Here is a 21,864-nt window from a genome sequence, read left to right as displayed (position 1 = left end):
GTATCTTTCAAAAATTATTCTTCAGCAGTACATAAAGACTGGAGGGGAATATAATTTTGCAACAGAAACCTCACCAAAATCATTAATGGTCAGCTTTCACACCTCCCCGGCTCCTTCCATTAAACAGTGTAGCTATTTTTCAGAGCCTCAGTCGCAAGGCACGATGCTTGCTGTCCGTGTCCGGTATACGTTAACAGACAAGCGGTGGTTATGATCCAGCTGCAACATCTGTGCCAGTGGATGGATGGATGGTCAAAAGCAAAGATTTCAGTGTTAGAATGTTGGTTGGCTTTACTCACAGTTACATTCTGGCCCTTTTCCATTGGCAGAAGATTTTCACTTCATTTAGCCTCTCCTGTATAACTAAGGTGCATTTGAAAATTGCACAATTTTTAATATCTGCCCTTTCCCACACTGGCGCCCTCCATTTATATTGGCATATAGTTCCTCACCCTGGGAATTCTGGAAGCTGCAATCCAACCCATTTTGAGGGGGGACATGTTGGAGGAAGATATTGCAAGATCATAGAATGCAAGGGTTGGAACATCTTGGAGAACATCTAGTCCAGTGTTTCTCAACCTTGGCAACTTTAAGACACGTGGACTTCAACTCCCAGAATTCCCCAGCCAGCAAAGTTGGCTGGGGAATTCTGGGAGTTGAAGTCCACACATCTTAAAGTCGCTGAGTTGAGAAACACTGATCTAGTCCAATCCCCTACCCACTTAAGTCATTTTAAATTCTGGATAAAGGATCTGATGAAGGGGAAGAGAGCTGATTGAATGACAAAGTGCCTTCATTCCAGATGTGATAGTCCAGCCCTTTGGGGTTTCCCATTCAGGGAAGAAAATGTCTTCCCCCAAGTCCTGCCTTTGCAGACAGGACATAAACCAGCTCCAGAGCACTGCAAGGCCCATGGCAAAATTGAGATTCTCCTTCAAAATGGCTTTTGGGGGGGGCGCTTCCTACTCTCTTCCGACAGAAGCATCTGCAGGGAGGATGAAGAGAGGAGGCAAAAATGGAAGCCACTTCATGACATTGTGATGTCTACGGGCTTGTGATGTCGTACGCAGATATCAGAAGGGTGGACCTTGAGTTGCAAAGAAAGCCTCTGAGCTTGCCGGCGCCTCTGATTCAGAGCCTTACTGCCCCTGAACATGGAGGTTCCATTTAGCTGAGACAAATGATATGCTAATTGATCTGATCCCAGTTAAGCCATCTCAGCCAGAAACTTCCTGTCCTGGATGGCCACATGTCCTATTAGTTCTGCATTTTATTATAACGTAACTTTCCTTTGCTTTTCTTGAATCTACTGGCCAAAGCTGCCTCTATCCCACATTCCTGTATTAATCTCTGATTCCTCCTTTATATTTCCCTCCTCAGGTTTTAATGTGCACTTAGTCCCCTGGAAATGTTTGACCACAGCCGTATTCCCAGTAAACTTCACCTTTGCTCCTAAATGGGGAACACAGATGCGCTTTCCAAGGGAAGGTTCTGAGCATCTCCTCTGGCTCTTAAAGGAGGAGGAACCCAACGGGAACTGATGCAAAGGCAGAACTTGAGGAAGAACTACCAGGAAGAGGTGGCCAGCAGTCCTGATTTATAAAGGACAGGTTCCTCTACTTGGCTTTTTGATGCGAATCCAAATCTGATTTGAAGATTAAAAAAACAGAAACAAAAAGCAAACACGCCCCCCCCCCATCCTCTCTTTCTGTACCATTGCTAGACAGGCCTTCCTTTTTGCAAGCTTTGTATGCAACTCTTCCCTACGTCCCCCAAGCCCCAATTGCCCACCCACTCTTTCCGTGGCAAGTGAGAAGGTTCTCTCTCGTTCTGCCATGGAATCTCTTTGTTGGAATGTTTGTGAACATTCCATGGCTGCCCTATGTTGATGATATTGATGACGGTTCCCAAGCTTCAGGCCAGTGGCTTGATCTTAAGCTGAATTATGCAGCTGATTGGCTCAGAGCAGTACCTAGGAAACATATTCCTCATCTTTCCTCCTCAAGGAATCATTGGCTGTGGTGGTCGCCCTGCCATGAAAATGTGTTCCAGTCTTATGAAGAATGCAGTACGTCCCGTAGTCTTAAGCAGTGGGATGAACTGGGAGGGGATGACGTGATAGAAGAGGCTGGCGTTTCTCCATCTTTCTGCTCAGCATCCTCTTTTCTCTCTGTCCAAAACTTCTCTCTCCCCTCTTCACCGCCACCCAGCGTCCTCTCCCTCTTTCCAATTGGTGATCTCATCCTTTTTCAGGGGGAAAAAAATCACAGCCAACGGCGTTGGGGGTGGGAGAGTCTGCAGGGATGAGGGCCAGCGAGGGGTAAAGGGGGAATGGAAAGGTTGGGCCAACAATGTCTGCCACAAACCATCAAGAGGTCAAGTGGGGAGTTCAAATCACGCTTTAGGAAGGGATGGGGTGGGATCAATCTTTAGGGACAAGGAAGAAAGCTATGTCTAGCTGTGGGAAGATGTATTCTCACAAAAGTGTGGCAAGACACAATCCTTGGGATGCTCCTTCCTCTTTCAAATTTCAGAAATTGTATGTTTTGATGGTCAAATCCATGCCCTGCGTGTGTAAAACAAACACATTGGCTTCATCTGACCCTGGAATTCATTCAGACTTATTGGATCATTTCTTTTCAATTATTTTTCTGAATGGGCCCATCTGTGTGCTAAGGGGGTTGGGGGTAGGGGGAAGCCCTGAAATCCCCCTTACCCCCTCTCAGCACCTACCCACTCCAGGTCCAACCCTGGCCTAACACAGCAGGTTGCAGAAGTTATCCCTGAACAGCTCGTCTGCCATCTCGAGCAGGGGCTCCCGTAGGATGGAGGTCAAAAAAGTCAAAATGTTGGCCTCAACCATGCCACCAAAGCCCTGCCCCCCTGTTTATACACACTGTGTGTGCAAGGCATGTAAAAAGGGGTGGGGCCTTGATCCCACAGTTGGGGCTACCATCTTGACTTTTTGACCCCCCCCCAGGGATTCCCTTGATCTCATGACTGATAAAGCATTTGAGGCATTACGTTATTCTTGCAGGAAGCCGTGGGGAGGATAGAAATAGTATTTTAAGAGACTTCCCTAGATCGGTAGCCTCAGCAAGTGGTGAGGAGAGACCACCAGCCCTACATTTCACAGCTAAGATGAGGGCAGAATTCGAATTAGAATTAAAGGACGCAAATGCTGAGAAGAACCTAAGAATATGCCTCTTAAATACTAAGACCCCTGAACTAGGACAGAGACAAATATCACCTCAATCTGTACCCAGGGCCGCTTGAATGATTTTGACACCTGAGGCTGAAAACGACACAGCCACTCTTCGCTCCTCAGGCGTTAAAATCATAATGAATGAAATAATCGGTAAGTAGCATTTTATCAGGCCCCAGATCTGCCCCCAAGGCGGTTGAGTCACTCTGAGGCTAGCACGGCCTTATGAAATTCATCGCTGCGAGATTGAAAGACGGCTGGACTCAGACCAAAGGCCGAGTCCAAGATCGTGATTCCCAGCCTCCTTTCAGAGATGAGCAATGTCTCTGTTCAGTCGAGGTTGCGTTGAGTGATGCTGGCTGTTGGCTACAGATACATCTTCCCTCTGTTAAATAAGATCACATAAGTCTTTGAGCATCGCCCGCAATCCAAGACGGCGCATTCCGCAATGCGTTTTGGTCAGCATTGATTGGATTGCGTAACTCCACATTCTTCCTACAATCGTACACTGATGACCTCTATCAGGTCTCCCTCTGAAGCACCTTTTTTCTGAAAGTAAGGGCAAAAGATGTTGACATTTGAGGCCAGCATTATTTCTCACTTTCGTGATTTCTGATGGCCCTGCTGTTCCTTTTCCTTGTAATTCTGTTATTAATTGTATTTGATTCATTGAATGCTGTGTTTCTCAACCTTGGCCCCTTGAAGGTGTGTGGACTTCAACTCCCAGAATTCCCCAGCCAGCCATGCTGGCTGGGGAATTCTGGAAATTGAAGTCCATACATCTTCAAGGGGCCAAGATTGAGAAACACTGCTGTCATGCCTTTAAATTGCTGTAAATTATAATCTCAGTGGGATCTGAGCTAGGCTGGACTCAAAGCTATGTTGGACCAGGCTCAGTTAGATGAAAAACCCACCAGGAAATGGGTTGATTTGTAAGCTCTGGTGTTTCCCCACTACTTTTTTTTTTTAAATGTTCACAAAACAAGTCTGGAAGGCAAAGATGCCATTGCTGCATAGGGCCCTTTTTTGATTCATCTGCTGGTCTTAATCTGGAGTTTGCTTAATCTGGAGTTTGCTGAATTAGTGTCAGAACTGCTCATCCAATTTTCACCACCCCGTTTTTTTTTTTTAGAAAAAGGATTGTTAGTAGCTAAGATAGTATCCCTAAACAGATCAAGTGGTTGGACTTGTTGGAGATTTCTTGATTATGTTTGGGTGGGAAAGCCATTAGATGCTGAAGAAGATACACGTTACCCTCCATTTCAAAGGACGTAGTATGTCTGTGTGTGTGTGTGTGTGTGTTTGCATGGGTGTGTGTATTTGTGAGTGAGTGAGAGAGTGAGACAGAGAGGTTTGGTTATTTCAATGAGCCAAAAAAGCCCCCCCCCCAAAAGAACTGAGTACCAAATCAATGAACTCATTTGTGGTATTTGTATCCCACAAATAATATGTGGTTTACAATAAAACACAATTACATAATTAAAATGACATGAGGAACACAATTAAAACAACAAAAAAGCTCTTTCTGAAACTTAAGAAGTGATTCATAGCCAAATGGCTATCTTGATTTCAACACAGCTTTCTTGTTGCCTAGATCTAAAGCATAGCGATGCTTTGAATTCGAGCACTCCAGAAAATCAAAATGTCTTTCATCCAAACTTCTCTGGAAAGGGAATTCCACAGATGGTGGCACGATCAATCCAAAAGCTGATTAGTCAATTTCTTATGGTGATGATGGAGGTTAAGGCCTCCATGTAGGCAGAGATCAGAGATCTTTGAAGCATCCTGAGCCCTCCATGAATGGCTTAGGAGATTTTGAAGGACAAGATAATAATCTTGTGCTGTGCTGAAAGGTGTTCTTCAACTTCTGGAACATTTTCTTCTCCAATGAAAATGGCTTTTCTTTTTCTACCTCCTTCTTAGGGACGTCAGAATTGTCTTTGAATTTATTGTATTTTTTTTTTTTTAGTGCAATACTGGAAATTATCTTATGGTGATGAGCTGGATGCCAGAACTACGTGTGTGTTCCTTTTTCAATACATCTGTCTCTCACTCCATAGGCTCCCTAGCTACCTGTTCTTTTAGAGAACTTACTTCATGATCTCCTCCCTTGGATCGGAATGAAGCTGAACTGTCTGATCTTTTTTTACAACCTTCTAAGTCAGGAGGGCTGTCTGTAGCAGCAAATCCCACTAATGACGTTATGGGAAGAAATTCCTTTGTCCTAATCAAGTTCACACCAACCCCCTGAAGACCGAGAGAGGGAGTTAACAACAACTTACCACCAGAGTTGGGGGATGGACAACCTTTTGGGGGTGGAAGGAAGGACCACAGCAAGCGGATGGGCAACGTAAATTCAGTGCAATCAACATTTTTGCTTTTTCTCATTGGGCCTTTCCTTCGCTTTAATAACTCGGTTTCACCTCTTTGAGGAGTTACATGATAGTTTTCATGCTTCTGGACTCCAAATGATTGGAAACACTGCCGCTGATCTTGGCTCCTGGTGCTTGATAGGACCGATGGGGTAAAAGGGGAACTGACTGCCCCTCCTTTAAGGTTATGTATATGTACAGGGACCATATGTTCTTGGAAAAAATAAAGGACCAGCCTGAAAAAGGGGCAAATCTGAAAGAGATTCATAAGGATAATAATAATAATAATAATAATAATAATAATAATAATAATAATAATAATAATGGTTTAGGTTTATAACTTTGCTTTACTCAGGAAAATTCAGGAGCAAACCCAAGAAAATAAATAATTAAATTTATTTTCTGAAATAAAGAACTGTCTTCTGTAATAAGGGACGCAGGGTCACTGTATGGGTAAGCCAAGTAGATCTACTGAATAATCAGTAGGGCAGCCCTGTCAGTTTTGCTGGGAATACATGGCAGGGAAGGATGGGCCTTGTAGAGGCTGTCCTGTTCACGTCCTCAAAAGGGGAAGAGTCTGCACTACCCTCTATATGATAACATTATCCCTGCCAGAGATCATGTTTGCGTGTGATGTAGCTTTTAAGACACCACCCGGAACCATCACCAGGAAGAAGATGCCCATGAGGGATCAAAAGTTATGGTAGATGTGGGCCACCGTTCAGAATCTGTAAACAGGGGTGAAGAAGGGGGAGGACGAGAAGAAAAAAGGGCAAGAGGCTTGGAACAGAAGCATCATTCGTTGAGTGCCAAGATGGTTATCAGCCATTCCCATTTATGATCTCATGGCAGTTGTGTCAGACGGTCCGTGATTCCAAACCAAGGAGGGAGTGAATGAGTTCTGGGTGTGGGTTTGTATGTGTGTGTTGCACACACACACACATTCGTGAGGCACATATGCTTGCTCACACGCCAGTGCTGCTTTGAGCCAGGAAATCCGATGGCCAGAAGGCTGTCTCCTCCCCAATCCAGGGCAGAGACACACACAGAGAGAAAGGAGGAGTGAGGCAGTCCGAGAGGCAGCGGGCGAACGCGGCTCTTCCCCCTTCCAGCCTGAGCACCCGACTTTTGCAAGTAAGGTGGGGAATCTACGAGGAGCTGATCTGGCCAAGAGCAGGGAGGGTGGTGGAGAAAAGCCCATTTAACGGTAAAGGAGCGGACTTGCCCAGAGTCACTGTGGAGCGGTTTTGGTAAACCAAAGTCTTCTTGTGCACAAGGGGACCTGCCAGAAAATGAAAAGATACTACAAAGCACAGATAGGTGAGGTTGAGACCCAGAGAGGGTGATGAAGAAGCCAGATGCTTGAGGCACAGATGTTAGTTCTCTGCCTTCCTTTTTTCTAACCAGAATGACGTTTGGCTGAAGAGAGAGACAGAGAGAGAGAGAGAGTGCTAGACTGGGACAGATGGAGAGAACATTTGAATGGATGGAGGTAAAGAGAAAGGATGAGGGATGAATGCAGAGAAAGGACGTTTTAAGAGTCACTCAGAAGGAACTCAGTCTGCAGAAAAGAGGGGTTCCTGACCAAGCACAAAGCTAATCTAGAGAACTGGCTGCTATAAGATACGGTGACCCAGGGTAGATGATCTTCACAATTAGTTAGACCCACCGATGGAGGACAGTTGATGTTCTGAAGGTTTGTGCCATCCTAGCCAAGTGGAATCGAACAGGTCCAGTTTGGGAACAGCGAATATTGGAAAAGGTTCCCCCTTCCCAGGTGCTTCCCTGAGGTTAGAAGCTTCCAGGCGCACCTAGCTTGTAGGAAAAAGGCAGATCTGATCTCAAAGGTGTGTTTTTTTTTAATATTCTTTTGATTCAGATTAGCTCGAGTAATCTAATTTGCGGGGCCAGAAGACATAAAAGAAGAGCAGGCACGCTAGAGGGGAAAGATTAATTGTACTATATAAACATGAACAGCTACGAGTTACAAAGATAGCTTCAAATCAGGAGTGGGGTAGCATCTTTCCAGACCATTTAATTCAACGGCAGATGATTTCATGACCTGCAGCTTTCTTCAGTGATGAAGTGCAAGGTAGCTCGTGAAAGCTTTGAATAAAATGTATGGTGAGTCTGAAAAAGTGCTACCAAATTCCTTCTGAGTTATGGCTACCCTAAACTAACCTGGTTCTCCTACAAAGATAGCTAAAACAATGCATTATCTTGGATGAAGTGGGCACGGTTAAAAAAAGGAAAGAGAGGGAGGAAAGTGGAAGGGACGGGAGATCAATGTGAATATAATGCAGTCTAGCCCAATGGGTAGCCAATAAGTTTTAAAAATATTGATAAGAGGATGCTAGATGTTGGAAAGAGAGATGAGAAATAATGAATGAAGATGGATCAGTTAATCAGTGTTTCTCAAACTTGGCCAGTTTAAGATGTGTGGACTTCAACTCCCAGAATTCCCCAGCCAGCCATGCTGGCTAGAGAATTCTAGGAGTTGAAGTCCACACATCTTAAAGTGACCAAGTTTGAGAAACACTGAGTTAGATGGACCAGCATGTAATTGATAGAGGATGGGAGAGGAAAATGACACTCAACTTCTTAGCAGGACAGAGATGGGAGAAGAGGCTGTTCAACTCCAAAGCCCATCATCCCTGACCACAAGTTGGAAGACCACAGAAAAAGAAATTGAGGAAGAATTTGAGAGCCATCAGTAGGAGGAAAAAGGGATGAGTGAGTGCTAGATAAGATAAAAAATAGGATTTTTTGGAGGCAGAATAAGGCAAGAGGAGAAAGATTGTGAAATTAAAAGGAAGCAGAACAAGAGGGGGACTCTGGCTGGCGGTGGATCAGCTACTAACTCAAAAGAGGTCCTTGGAGTCCAGGTGAATGACATGTGAGGCAGCCGGAAGGGGGATTGATATATTTATTATATTTCTAAGTGTGGTTTGAAATAAGACTTGCCTGGGACTCACAGGAACTGCACGCAGGTGAGTAAACCTCCTCTTAGTCATAGCCATAGAACTAGTAGCAGTAGCCCTGAAGTCTCCCTTTCAGAGCTGAGCTTCTGCTGATTGCCAACTTTTCGTAGCAACGATGCTGGAATGGTTTGCCACGGCTTTTCCCGGAATGCTTCTTTGCCTTCCCAGTCTAGTCTGTGGCTTTTCTGGTGGTCTCCCATTCAGGCACGAAACAGATCTGACCCTCCTGACTTTTTCCAAGTCAGCCCAGGCTTTGCCACCTAGCTAGACCTCCCCTCATTCAATCAACGTGGACTATTTGAAGTGCCCTCAGCCTAAGAGAGCTGAGAGCTGCCAGGAGGGTCAGGGGCTCCCTATCCTCCCTTGGCCAGCCCTGGCAAGCTAAAAAGCATCTTTGCCATGCGAGTAGCAGTTCTGGGCTTAAAGGCTGGAGTTCAGCCAGCCTCCCTCCTTCCTTGCTTCATTATGAGGAGATCTTTTGACTCCAACCCATGTCGACCCCTGAGTTGAATTCAGGTCCTTGTTCAAAAAGTGGGTGGGCTCCCTATAAAAAGTGGGGCAGTGATGACAAACCTGGGCAGCTTTTCCAGAAAGGTGGGAGCGGCTCCTATGATTCCCCCATGCTGGCAGGGAATCCCGGGGCTGAAGTTTAACCCCGGTTGGAGGGAGTTGGAGCTAGAATCACACGTGGGTTGGGCTGATCCAGCAAAGCAATTTACTGTCCGCGGTTAGGGGGATTTGCAAAGGGGTGGGGTAGGGAAATCAGGAATCCTCTGCGTAGTGCTTGCCAGATATCTGTGAGCAAGTGATTCAGCTTAACTGCTTGGTGTGCAAAGATAGCGTGCCATATTCTCAAATCCATGCCAAAGAAATGAAGTGATGCCTATTAGTTGTCAATGATGATGATGAAGATGGTTTGTTACAGCTGTCCCACTCTAAAAGTCTCCGGGTGGCCCCATGTAGGACCTCTACATTCAAAGACAGTAAACATACTTTGCAAATACTGTCTAGACCAGTGTCTCTCAACCTCAGCCGCTTTAAGATGTGTGGACTTCAACTCCCAGAATTCCCCAGCCAGCATGGCTGGCTGAGGAATTCTGGGAGTTGAAGTCCACACATCTTAAAGTAGCTGAGGTTGAGAGACACTGGTACAGACCTTGAGTCCAGACTGGATCTGAGGCAGGGCACGTGGGCAGGTCAATAGGGCTAATAGGACCTGCAATGAAATGCTGCTGCTTGGAGCATGGCTCTGCCGAATTTAGGGATTTCTTTGGCTTTGTCTCTAACACCCCATTTCCCTACCCCCAACCAGCATTCCACAACCACTGAGTATGCTCAGTCCTTATTGGGGATTCCTGTCCCTGAGGTGGTGGCTTTATTGTTGGGGGAAGGTTACTTCTGTAAATGTTGGAGTCCTACCAAGGTTGGAAATGCCATTTTGGCTATAGCTGGATGATTGATTGATTGATTGATTGATTGACTGATTGATTACATGCCATCAAGTTTTTTTCGACTCCTAGAGACCACAGAGATAGATTTTCTCCATGATGATCTGTCCCCAACCTGGTCCTTCAGGTCTTCCAAGGTTGCCCCCCTTGTCACTGTAACTGAGTCCACCACCTTGCTGCTGATCCTCCTCTTCTTCTCATTCCTTCCACCTTTCCCAGCATCAGAGCCTTTTGCTCTCTGGAAACTGAGTGTGACCAGTGTGTGCATATGTGCAAGCAGAAGTTTTCAAGAGAAGACCAATCAGATATAAATGGGGGACAATTCCTGCATTGCCAAAGAAGAAGTAATTCAGGATCAAAACTGGGGATAATCAAAGGCACCCTAGCATAGGTTTGCACATGTACAAGCTTTGAAATAATTATGGCCATTTACTCTGTTTGTTTGATGTCTGTTCTGGTTCTGACAACTCTTTCGTATTTTAGGAAGTTATTCCCACATGAGGGAACTCCCCAGGACTTTGCATTCTTTCTTTATTTTCAGTTTCTGGAACCCACTCAACCCAATCTTCAGACTCTGGGCAGCAGAGAGAAAGAAAATCATTACATTAGGAATTTCCCACCCCTGCCCCCAGATGGTGGCCAGAAATAATCAGCTCAGGTTAAAAGCCAGGTGGAATACAGTTTTGCCGGTGAACGTTTTATGGAATTCTCACTGAACTTCTGAAATTTTCCTGAAGGGGACCAAGCTTTGGATACTGTGTGTGCTCTAACTGGAAACAGACCACTTAGAAAATAGAGGGGGGTTTCCAAGCCCCGATCATGGTGAAGACTGCTTTTTGTTACAGATGCTAAATATTCAACTGGAGAATATTTAGGGCAAGCCATGTGTGTTCCAGGATTGCATCAAAAATTCTGCAAGCCCTTTTGAAGCACCCAGGTGTCGCGAGAGACGGTGTGGGCTTAGTTAGGGACAGTCACTAGGTGTCAATGCTGACTTGATGGCACGTAATCAATCAAAATCAATCAATCAAATCAAGATTTAGGGCGGCATTGCTCACAGTAGAGCCTTCCTAAGATCTTGGTCCAATGCCTATCACTCTAGATGAGCAGGCTGGCTAGGCATGATGATCCTAAGGCAGCAGATCGGGGCTGGTAGGCTAGGGAAAAAAGATGGGATGCCAAATATATATTTTATAAGTTGCAATTTTTTTTAAATTAGCAATAGGTGTTGAAAGGGGTAGGTTTTTAACAGGAGCACACTATACAGAATTGGGAAGATCTAGACCAGTGATGGGAGAGCTGCAGCCCTTGAGATATTGTTGACCTATGACCCCCAAAGACACAGCCAATATGGTCGACAGCTAGGGATACTGGGAGATGTAGTTCAAGGATATCTGGATGGCAACTCTTCCTTCCCCAGCTGTGATCCTGATTAAAATCTTACCCTGCACACAGACACACTCTTAACTTTAGAAGCAAAATCTTGGTCCTGTTGCTTTTCTTACAGTGCCTTTACTTCGATCCTTTGTTTAGGTAGATTTGGTCTCTGAGCCAGGAAAGTGAACTGGATCCAAAGTTTGTGCAAAAGGACCCCCCCCGAATTAAACTGGTATTTGTAGCAATCAACTATGCAAACAATTGCAGCATTTGGAATCATTTCCCTCTGTTTAAAAACAATCCATTGATTTTTAAACTGTTCTAATACATAAGTACATTCAAGGTCCAGCTTCTGATCCCTAGCTTTATCTAGAAGCACTTCCCACTTCAAAGTCCTATTTTTATTCATTATTGTGGGCAGATCTAGATCTCCTGGTAGATCCCTTTGCAATAGAGCTAAAAGGACTTGTAATCCCCAGTTGTTTGACAAGAGTAATTAGAAAGGGAGTCACCCCCCTCCTGCCCTAAATGATACTGATGAAATGAGGAAATTGAGTATTTAATGCTTTTTTTTTTTTGCTTTTTGCCTTTCTGTATTTTAGTGGATTTTACAGAATATGCTGCCTAACACCAAAAGGATATATATATATTAAGAAAATATATAAGAAAGTGGGGAGGGGGAGGAAGCCAGAAGATTTCGTGTGAAATCAGCCCATTCAATTCCTAGAATTAACTCCAACAGTGGACTCAGAATTCTTTAAGGTTTATGGTATATCTTGGCACCAAGCTTTGGTTGGTGGATCTTGGGGTTCTACCAAAATACAATACAATACAATACAAATACAAAAGACTTTAATGACCAAGTATAAAATATATACAAGGAATTTGTCTTCGGTGACGAAATGAATAAATCCATCTGGGAAGGAAGTTCTGAGATATTATCCGACCCCCTTTCTAGGTAGATATTCTATAGCGCTCTACGTCCAACAACATTATCCATGCATTGAGAGCAAGACACTAAGCCAGTCTTGAGCTTGGGACTTGGGAGGGAGAAATCAGGGCAGCAAAATCCGTGTTTCTTATTTCTTTGCTCCCATCTAGTGGTCTTTTGGAGTTTTACAGCCCAGCTATGATAACTCCACCTTAATATTTGTGTTATAGTACTTAAAACTGTCATTTTTTCTTGAGATGACCTGCTTAGCCAAATAAGGTTGCTAACTGACTGAAAAAAAGTGGTCTAGAGCAGTGTTTCTCAACCTTGGCAGCTTGAAGACGTGTGGACTTCAACTTCCAGAATTCCCCAGCCAGCAAGGCTGGCTGGGGAATTCTGGGAGTTGAAGTCCAGACATCTTCAAGTTGCCAAGGTTGAGAAACACTGCTCTAGACTGCTCTTGTTATTTTTAAATGGAACCAGTAAGGGAAGCTTTCCACACATGGGTCCACCCACTATACTAAGCCATAGTTTGTTTAGCCATGGTTTGTTGAATAAACCACAATTGGTGGTTTATACATCATACTGCAACATAAATGGTGGTTCACAAGCCACAATGGCTGGATTCACAAAACATGTTAAAAGAACAGGATCAGGGTGTAGCATGTTTAAACCCAGTACAGTATTCATTTCAGTGAGATTTATAGTTTGTGGAAATATGAATTATCTTGGTCTGGAGTTGGATCTCCAAAGTGAGATGAATAAACTCTTTCTGCTTATCGCCTGACAGACTCTCTGCTCCACCTGCTTAAAAAAAAAGTTTAAAAAATCTGGGATCAGTTTAGTAATTACTGGCTCTAGAGAAACCAGCTGCTCAGAAAGAATGATATGAATTGCATCTGATTAATTGAATGTTTCTTTTGGCCCTGCTAACTCCCTTTGAACGGCCTGTCCTTTCCATATATATATATATATATAAGATTTTAATTACAGTAATAAAAACTAATACAGACTAAACTCAAGAGAGAGAAAGGAAAGTAAAAAGAGAGAGTAAAAATGCCAAGAAAGGAAACGTAAAAGAAGAAGAAAGAAAAGAAAAAGGAAAGAGTGAGGTAAAGAAAAAGAAAAGAAATATATAAAGAAAGGACTTCCAATCTTCATCAAAACAAGCAGAAACAAGCATGGTAGCTCTTCACCCCTGTAAGGTTACAAACAGGTATCTCTTCTTCCCATAACCCATCCCTTACCTATAAGCAAATGCAGAAGACATCAACTTTACAGTCCTGGTGTCAGCAAAAAGTCCACAAAGGATTGCCAGAATTTCATAAAAACATGTCTTATTTTAACCTTGATCAAATAAACCAACTTTATATTCCTTCCTTTTACCTCTGTAAATCTTAATCTTTAGTTCATTCATATATTATTGTAGGATTTAAACCCCTTACGGACTTTTTGCTGGAAAAACAAACTTGTGATTTATGGGTTTGAAGATGAAAAAGGGTAGCTTATGGAAAGAAAGAAATTATGATGTAACCTGAGAAAGAGGGTAAAATATAAATGTATCTATAACTGCAGTCAAGAAGATTAGAAGTCGCTTCTTTAGAATATTTTCTTTTTTCTTTTCTTTTCTTTTCTTTTCTTTTCTTTTCTTTTCTTTTCTTTTCTTTTCTTTTCTTTTCTTTTCTTTTCTTTTCTTTTCTTTTCTTCTACCTCCCTTCCCTTCCCTTCCCTTCCCTTCCCTTCCCTTCCCTTCCCTTCCCTTCCCTTCCCTTCCCTATTTTTTCTTTCCTATTTCTTTTTTCTTATATTTCTTTTCACTTTCTTATTACTTTTCTTTATTCTTCCTTAATTCAAAATTTGTTTTTAATTCTGTAGAGAAACTTCTTCAATAAAAATTATTGAATTTTTGAAGGAGAAACTCTGGACCTGTGGTTCTCAGCTTCAGCAATTTTAAGATGTGTGGACTTCAGCTCCCAGAATGAGCTGGCTGGGGAATTCTGGGAATTGAAGTCCACATCTTTTAAAATTGCCAAGGCTGAGAAACGCTGCTCTTGAGCATCCTTTTTAAAATGCTTTTTAAAATGTATACCACGACTGTGTGCACGGAGGTAGATCATACATTTTTTTTCCTTTGAAAGCAAGTCTGACAAAACCTCAGTTTTATTCACTTCTGTCACCACCGCCTTTAAAAAAAAAAAACAGTGATGCGCAAAGGAGGATTTGAAATCGGAAGTGAAGTCTAGGCAGCTGGGTTGCTGATAAAGAGGAAAATGTGCTGCATGGTTTGAACGGGATCAGGCTACAGGTTACTTGGCACAGATCACTGGCAATTCTCATTTCCCATTTGAAACATCAGAATTTCCTTGTTTAGACCTCCCTTGTAACCACCCCCTCCACTATCTTTATATCCCTGCATAGAAGTTTTCTAGAAGTTCCAGTCCAGTCCAGTCCATAGACCAGCATTTTTAGTGGTTGTTCCTCTTTGGGGAGAGGAAATAAGTTGACGGGCGCTCCCCTTCAGCTTAAATCTGATTCTTGGGCCATTCCATAGCCTCCATAGCTTGGACAAGGAAAACATTTGCTGAGTTGGGTTTCATGGGGCAAGGAGAGATGCAACACTGGAAGATGAGAGGAATTTAGCAGATGGGGCACCTTTGATCTCCCCTCCATGAGAAGAGCCAGTTGGGTGTAGTACTTAAAGGTACCAGGCTAGAAACTGGGAGACTCTGAGTTCTAATCCTGCTGCAGGCCAAACGCCACATGAGAGTCCTTGCCAAATTCTGCTAACTTTATGTATTCTTATTACAGCCACAAGTGTGGGATCCCTTTTACAAGCTCACTGGGGCAACTGATATTTAGAGACATTGCACAGAGCCCAGGACCTGGTGCTCACACTAACTTTAAGCACGCAGCACCAGTGTGGAATACATCATCCCCTCCACTAAACTGCCGTTTCTTCCTGGTGCGAAATAGAGGAAGGATCACCTGGTGTCCTACTCTCCCTCTATTCTGCTACCATTATGCACATAAAGGCTGGAATAACCAAAGGCCACTCCGTTGGGGGCTGTCCATGCTAATAACCCACAGGATTGTTTCCTGTGGCTCTGGAAAGCTCCACGGAGCCAGTTTGGTCCAGTGGTGAAGGCCCCAGGCTAGAAAGCAGGAGACTGTGAGTTCAAGTCCTGCCTTAGGCATGAAAAAACCAGCTGGGTGTCTTTGGGCCAGCCCCCCTCTCTCAGCCCAGCCCAGCCCACCTCACAGGGTTGTTGTTGTAGGGAAAATAAGAGGAGGAAGGAATATCAGGTATGTTAGCTGCCTTGAGTTTTTTCAAAAAATAATAAAGGCAGGTTAAAAAAATCTAAAAAAAAAAGATGCCTGTAAATATATACCTATAGATATACAGATAATATAAATGCTTGTCTGTGGTTCATGTATTTATCTTTACTGCCTTTGCCCCATTTGGCCACTTAAAGGTTTTGATGTTGGAGGATATTCAATAAATAAATTCAAGCTGGTTTTTTTTTTTCTTTTTGCTAGCCGAATTGAGGGGTGCATGTGCTTGCTCTGATCTGCATATAGGAATTGATTGGGAGCAAATTAAACTGGAAATTAACAATAGTAATTTATCTTCCACACCACCCGCCTTTTTCATTGCCTCTGATGCCCCCTATCTCCTCCAAAAGAAGCTGGCTGGGGTAGCACCATCCCTGGAACCTCTGGCTGCTCCGTGAACTGCGTAACATTAACCAGGTTCACACACTGCACTAAACTATGGTTTCTTGAATTAACCACAATTGGCTGGATTCACACACAGCACACTATGCCAGTGTTTCTCAACCTCAGCAACTTTAAGATGTTTGGACTTCAACTCCCAGAATTCCCCAGCCAGCCTTGCTGGGGAATTCTGGGAGTTGAAGTCCACACATCTTAAAGTTGCTGAGGTTGAGAAACACTGCGCTATGCTAACCAAAGCAAGCACATTATGCTCAGCTTGTATATACTCACAAATAAGCTGAGAATTTTAGGCGTCAAAATACACCCCAAATTTGGGTTTGGCTTATCTGCAGATGGACTTATCTGCCACTATATACGGTAACATTTTTTAAAGTTCCCGGATATACTTGCAGATAAGCCCATCCGCGAAGAAGCCAACTCTCAAATGTTCAGCCAAAATGCGCCACCCGTGGAATCGTGAAAATTAAAACTTATGAAAATTTGGAGGGCTGGTGGTGCGTTTTTCGTGGTATTTTGGTTAAAAATTCAAGGGTCGGCTCCTCCGCGGATGGGCTTATCCACGAGTATATACGGTAAAAGCATAATCAGCTGGTATCTATGCTGTAAAAGCCTTTATTTGCTTGAATTTCGTCTTTCTATACTACCCTACTCTGTAAGACGGCAGGCTGTTCGCAACCATAGGGCCTATTTTGTCATTGCACACTAAACTGGCCAACGAGTTGGTAGAGCGTAAAGTGAGACCAGCTGTGCATTCGGACGCCCACGGTCTTGGTCCTTTCAAATGGTCCCCAGGACAATCTGTGGCAACCACTGGTCTGTTAAGTGGATGGAGATGATTCCCCAGAGATGCTGATTTGGAAGGGCAGAAGTCGATGAGTGTCGCTGTATATATTTTATTTATTTATTTATTTATTTATTTATTTATTTATTTATCAAATGTGTATGCTACCCATCTCCCCCAGTTGTATTTCATTACTAAGGAAAAGAGGCACTTGAGGATGGCTGGAAAGGGGGTCCAGTATTCCAGATCTAACCAGTGCTGGACGACTGCTTTAATCTGATTTAATTTAATGGATTGGATTTGATCCGGCCACCCACTCTAGAAGACCCTGCTGCCAAGGGTGCTTGGGTTCTCAGCCTGCTTGGAGTCGGGCGGGATCTGGCTGGGGCGAGTCCGTCTCGGGTCTGGCCTTTTGAATGCGAGCCAGAGCAACAGGGAGAAAAGGGAGGAGACGGGGCGAGAGAGAAGCCCTTTTTGCACGTATGCGGAGGTGCGGGTCCTCAGCCAGGCCTCTCGGCTAACTACGGAAATGGGCCCTTGAAAGAGCCTTTCTCTGTACGGAGTGCTGTGCTTGGAAGCTGTTCAGCAGGCAAAGGACAGCCTTGAAGGATGGATGTGATTTGGGGGAAGGGGCTCTCTTCTCAATATTAGCAGCGGGGAAAAGGGGCTTCTTTTGAATGAGAACTAAACACCGCATATGTTTTTTCCCAAAGCCAGATTTCATCTGCCTATTATACATATTCAAGAAGCGGAACAATACGCAGTAACTTATTACATGGAGTAGATTTCCGTAACCCTGTAGAGGCAGTCCTCACTTAACGACCACAGTTGGGACCAGAATTTAGGTTGCTAAGCAATGCAATCATTAAGCCACCCTTTTTTATGGTGGTTGTTAAGCAAATCATGTGATCATTAAGCAAATCATGTGGTTCCCCATTGATTTTTGCTTGCCGGAAGCCAGCTGGGAAGGTCGCAAATGGTGATCATGTGACTCCAGGATGCTGCAACCATTGTAAGTGCAAGCTGATTGCCCAAGTACCCAGATCACGATCATGTGGCCGCAGAGGCGCTGTGATGGTCGTAACTTTGAGCACCAGTTGTAAGCCACTTTTTTTTAGCACCGTCATAACTTTGGTCACTAAAGGAATGGCTGTTATGCAAGGACTACCGGTATACAACATTAGGACGACACTAGGACAAGAAACAGTTCTGTAAGTGAAATATCTAGCACAGCGCCCTCCAATAAAACTCTGATTTGCAAGCTGGTTAAGTTGGAGCCAAATAGGGTGGCAAGTAAGTGCATATATAGCAGAATCAAAATGATTAAAGCTTTCAAGTGACATCTCCCATCGTTTGTCTTTCTAACCTTTAGGACAATTCATCTTGTATGGGGTCCTCCTCATTCTTTTCCCCCAGGATCACCAAATAACAACTTAGTAAAGAGAGGTAATCTTCTTTCCAGATGGTTTAGGCCACCGCTTGTCAATCTTAGTAACTTTAAGATGTGTGGACTTCAACTCCCAGAATTCCCCAGCCAGCAATTCTGGGAGTTGAAGTCCACACATCTTAAAGTTACTAAGGTTGAGAAGCACCGGTTAAGATTGCAGCATCCATGATTTTTTCTCACTGGCTGATGTTTCTAAGAGTTGGAGTCCAAAGTATCTGGAGGGCTCCAAGTGGCCTATCCCAGCTTACAGTTGGCTGGGATGGACACCACCCCCCGCCACAAAATGCTATTTATCTCTACCGGCATAACTCTTCCACGTTCACCAATTTCTCCTCCTGTCCTCTAAACCTCTTTCAAAGCCATCTATGGCAATGAGTATTGTACATCGTGCACAGCAAATTCCATACATTAATTTAACATTGGGTCAGAAAATACTTTTCTTTCGTTTATTCAGAGTCTCATCCCCACCAGCGATGGATAACGTCCCAAATTCTAGCAAAATGCATGAGAAAGATAGATCTTTCCGTATCTATCTTTTCTCCACTCTTCGTAACTCCGCAAAAGCCCCTTCGGTAATGCTTGATGCTGAAAAAGGCAACGATCTTTACACAGAACAGAGTGTGTATAATTCATCATTACAATGAAAGTTGTAATATAAATACAATCCATGTGATGAAAAAGTTATCTTACGGGCCATCGCAATAGCTTGATAAGGTTGCTATGTGTGGTGTGAAAGATTTACTTTTCCCCAACTAAATCCAGTCCTGGTCAGTTTCACTAGATCCTCGTATTACGAGAAGGGGGAGACAACAAATTCTTCTGTATCTGTCCACATGATTCGTACAATCACACAATCCATTTTAGATGTGGTTTTGGAAAGTGTTAACCACACTGGAGGAATTTCCCCAAAATATGTAATTTCATGGGCCTGAACTATCCATCTTCCACTCTTGCCATTGCCCATAAATTACCAACACAGACACACATGTTTGGGGTTTGTGGCAGAAGTCACAACCGTCCGGAAAACACGTGAAAGGAGCCTCACAAAAGATGATACCAGAGACAATTCAAATTTTTCATCTGCTTTTTCACTTTCTAAGACAGTGCTTGGCCCAAGGGTTGGCACGGGCTGGAGGAAAGCAGGGGTAAATTAAAGGCCGCACTTAAAACAACAGGAACTCGCTGTGGCCCGCCAAAGAAACAAGTGAGGAGTGCCCCAAAATGCTGCCGTGTAAAATTTCTCCTGCTCAGAAATTCTAGCCAGACAAACATGCCCATTTCTTTAAAGCAGCTGCATCTTTTCCTGGCGCTCGACCCCAAGAAAAAGTTGGATTTGTTTTACAGGGTGGCCGAGGCTACATTTGCTCTGAAGGTCCTTTTGGTCTTTGAATCTGAATCATTGCCCAGCCCCACTGATGATCAGAGATGTTAGAGACAAACCCAACCGACCTGAATCCTGGAATCCCCAAATCCTGGAATTGGAAGGTACCTCAGAGGTCATCTAGTCTGACCCCTTGCAGGATCCAGTGGAGCATCTCTGACTATCTTGCCTATCTTGATACTTTGCAGGCATTTTAGAGGACAACTCCATTTACCTACTAACACTGGCTGTGTTTCTCCAAGGATCCTCAGGGTTCTGCAAGAATATAACTTGAGAACTACTGTGGTTCCAAGGGCTCTCATTGGGGGAGAGCCAACAAGTTGTACTAGATCAGTGTTTCTCAACCTTGGCAACTTGAAGACATGGGGGACTTCAACTCCCAGAATTCCCCAGCTAGCATGGCTGGCTGGGGAATTCTGGGAGTTGAAGTCCACACATCTTAAAGTTGCCAAGGTTGAGAAACACTGCACTAGATCATTTGGGGAGGGCAGACTCAAAGTTTGATTCAATATTTGAAAGGCTCAGAGGGATTCCCACTTCTCATTCAAAATAGGAAATCTAATGTCCTGTAGGAGTTATTTTAGTCCTTTTGAGTTTCCCCGCAGACCCCCATTAACCAGGCCAATTACTTGAAGGAACAACAACAAAAATAAGTAGAGGAATAAATGCTGCATAACCAGGCCCCAGTTATACTGTATTTTATGGTATTGAGCCCATTTATAAGTGTGTGAAAGCACGCTGGGCCCCGCTACGGACAGCTAACACCCTTAGAAAGAAGGCTGTGAAGCTAAATCTTTTTTCCCTTCCTTTGGTGTGCGTCGATGGGAGGACGAGGGACCTCTTAAATTTAGCTTGAAATTGAGAGAGAGAGAAGGAAAGAAGCCCCTTGTAGACTTTTTGTGTGAAAACAGAAAAAAATGAACTTACGACTTACGGTTTGGATGATTCGCAACAAGTCGGTACTAGAAAAACGAGCGTTTGTTTTTGTAACCATAGAGGAAGAGCACTTGTAAATTCTGTGCGTGCTGTAAAGGAAATCGGAAGCAACTTCTCTCTATTTCTTTCCATTTTTTTCTTTCTGCACGTTTTCTTTGTTCTCTTTCTCCTTTCCCTTTCCTTTTGACTTTCCACGAGCTCCTGTTCGTTTTTACTCTCTGTTTAAAATTCTGAATAAAAATTATATGATTAAAAAAGAAAAGCAAAGAAACGGGGAGAGAGAGAGGGAGAGACCTCTGGGAGGAATCCAAAGGGAAGCTGTGCTTGCTTTGATCGGAGGGGCCGCGTTCGTGTTGGCTGTTTATACGCTCTTCATCAAGAGCGCTCTGTTTCCTGAGTCAAAGAGCTGCTTACAGCAGGATTAGGATGGAGGGCTGTTTAATTTGGACCTGGGATCGCTCGCTTTTGCGCAAAGGGCAGCGTTCTCTTTGACAAACACGAGAGTTTGTCGGGCTTCCAAGTGGGGTGTGGTGGGGCAGGGAGGCTAAAACAAAAATGGGGTGCTGACAGTGTTGCTGGAAGATTTCAAGAGGCTGACCCGGTGGCTGGCTACGGCTGATGTGCGCTGATGCACATAAAAAGTAGGGGCTGCTTTGATCGCCCTGTCACAGCCACCATCTTGACTTTTTTGACCATACTCTGCATTCAGTCCTGGTCAGAGAATTCGGACTTCTCTGGTTTTGGGTGGTTTATTGTGCTGTCTTCTAGTTACATTTTTAAAGATGTGCTTCTGGAGTCAGTCCCACCTTTCTGATCTCAGGATGGCTGAACTATGTGCCTTGAATTGTTAGTAGGGCTTACTTGCTAGAAACCTTTCACAAGAGAGCCGCTAGAGTGGAAGGTCTACATCTAGCGCAGTGCTGTCCAAACTTGGCCACTTTAAGATGAGTGGATTTCAACTCCCAGAATTCTTAGCAATGGCTTGCTGGCTGGGGAATTCTGGGTGTTGAATACGACACACCTCCAAGTTGCCCAGGTTGGGAAAGACTAGATGCAGTATCTGTGGAAGCATTTTGGACCTAAGGCTATCTAGACTGTGTCGGAAGATCTTCAGTGGCAGGGAACATGCCATGCTACAGTTTATTCCACCCGTGCTGTCACCCAAAGTCAGCTTCCATGCCTAAGGGAGGTCTTCCGGTTTCTAGTCCAGTGCCTTAATCACCACACCAAGCTGAATAGATGGTGGATAGTTGATAGATAGATAGATAGA

At 43.9% G+C, this 21,864-nt stretch overlaps 1 protein-coding gene across 1 annotated transcript in view; it reads left to right on the top strand.

Moving 5' to 3' along the window:
* Positions 1-6,556: 6,556 nt before the first annotated feature.
* The window catches only part of TNXB (tenascin XB), a 109,396-nt gene continuing 94,088 nt past the window's right edge, over positions 6,557-21,864 (top strand). Inside the window, exon 1 of the mRNA XM_088129759.1 lies at positions 6,557-6,711. The gene's annotated coding sequence lies outside the window, so the exon portion shown is untranslated. The remainder of the gene's footprint in view (positions 6,712-21,864) is intronic.

This window comes from Python bivittatus, unplaced genomic scaffold, assembly GCF_059951505.1.
Source record: "Python bivittatus isolate LINGU-HERP-01145 unplaced genomic scaffold, Pbiv_v1 ctg000810_np1212, whole genome shotgun sequence".
Classification (NCBI taxonomy): domain Eukaryota; kingdom Metazoa; phylum Chordata; class Lepidosauria; order Squamata; family Pythonidae; genus Python; species Python bivittatus.
This window is presented reverse-complemented; position numbering and strand designations above follow the sequence as displayed.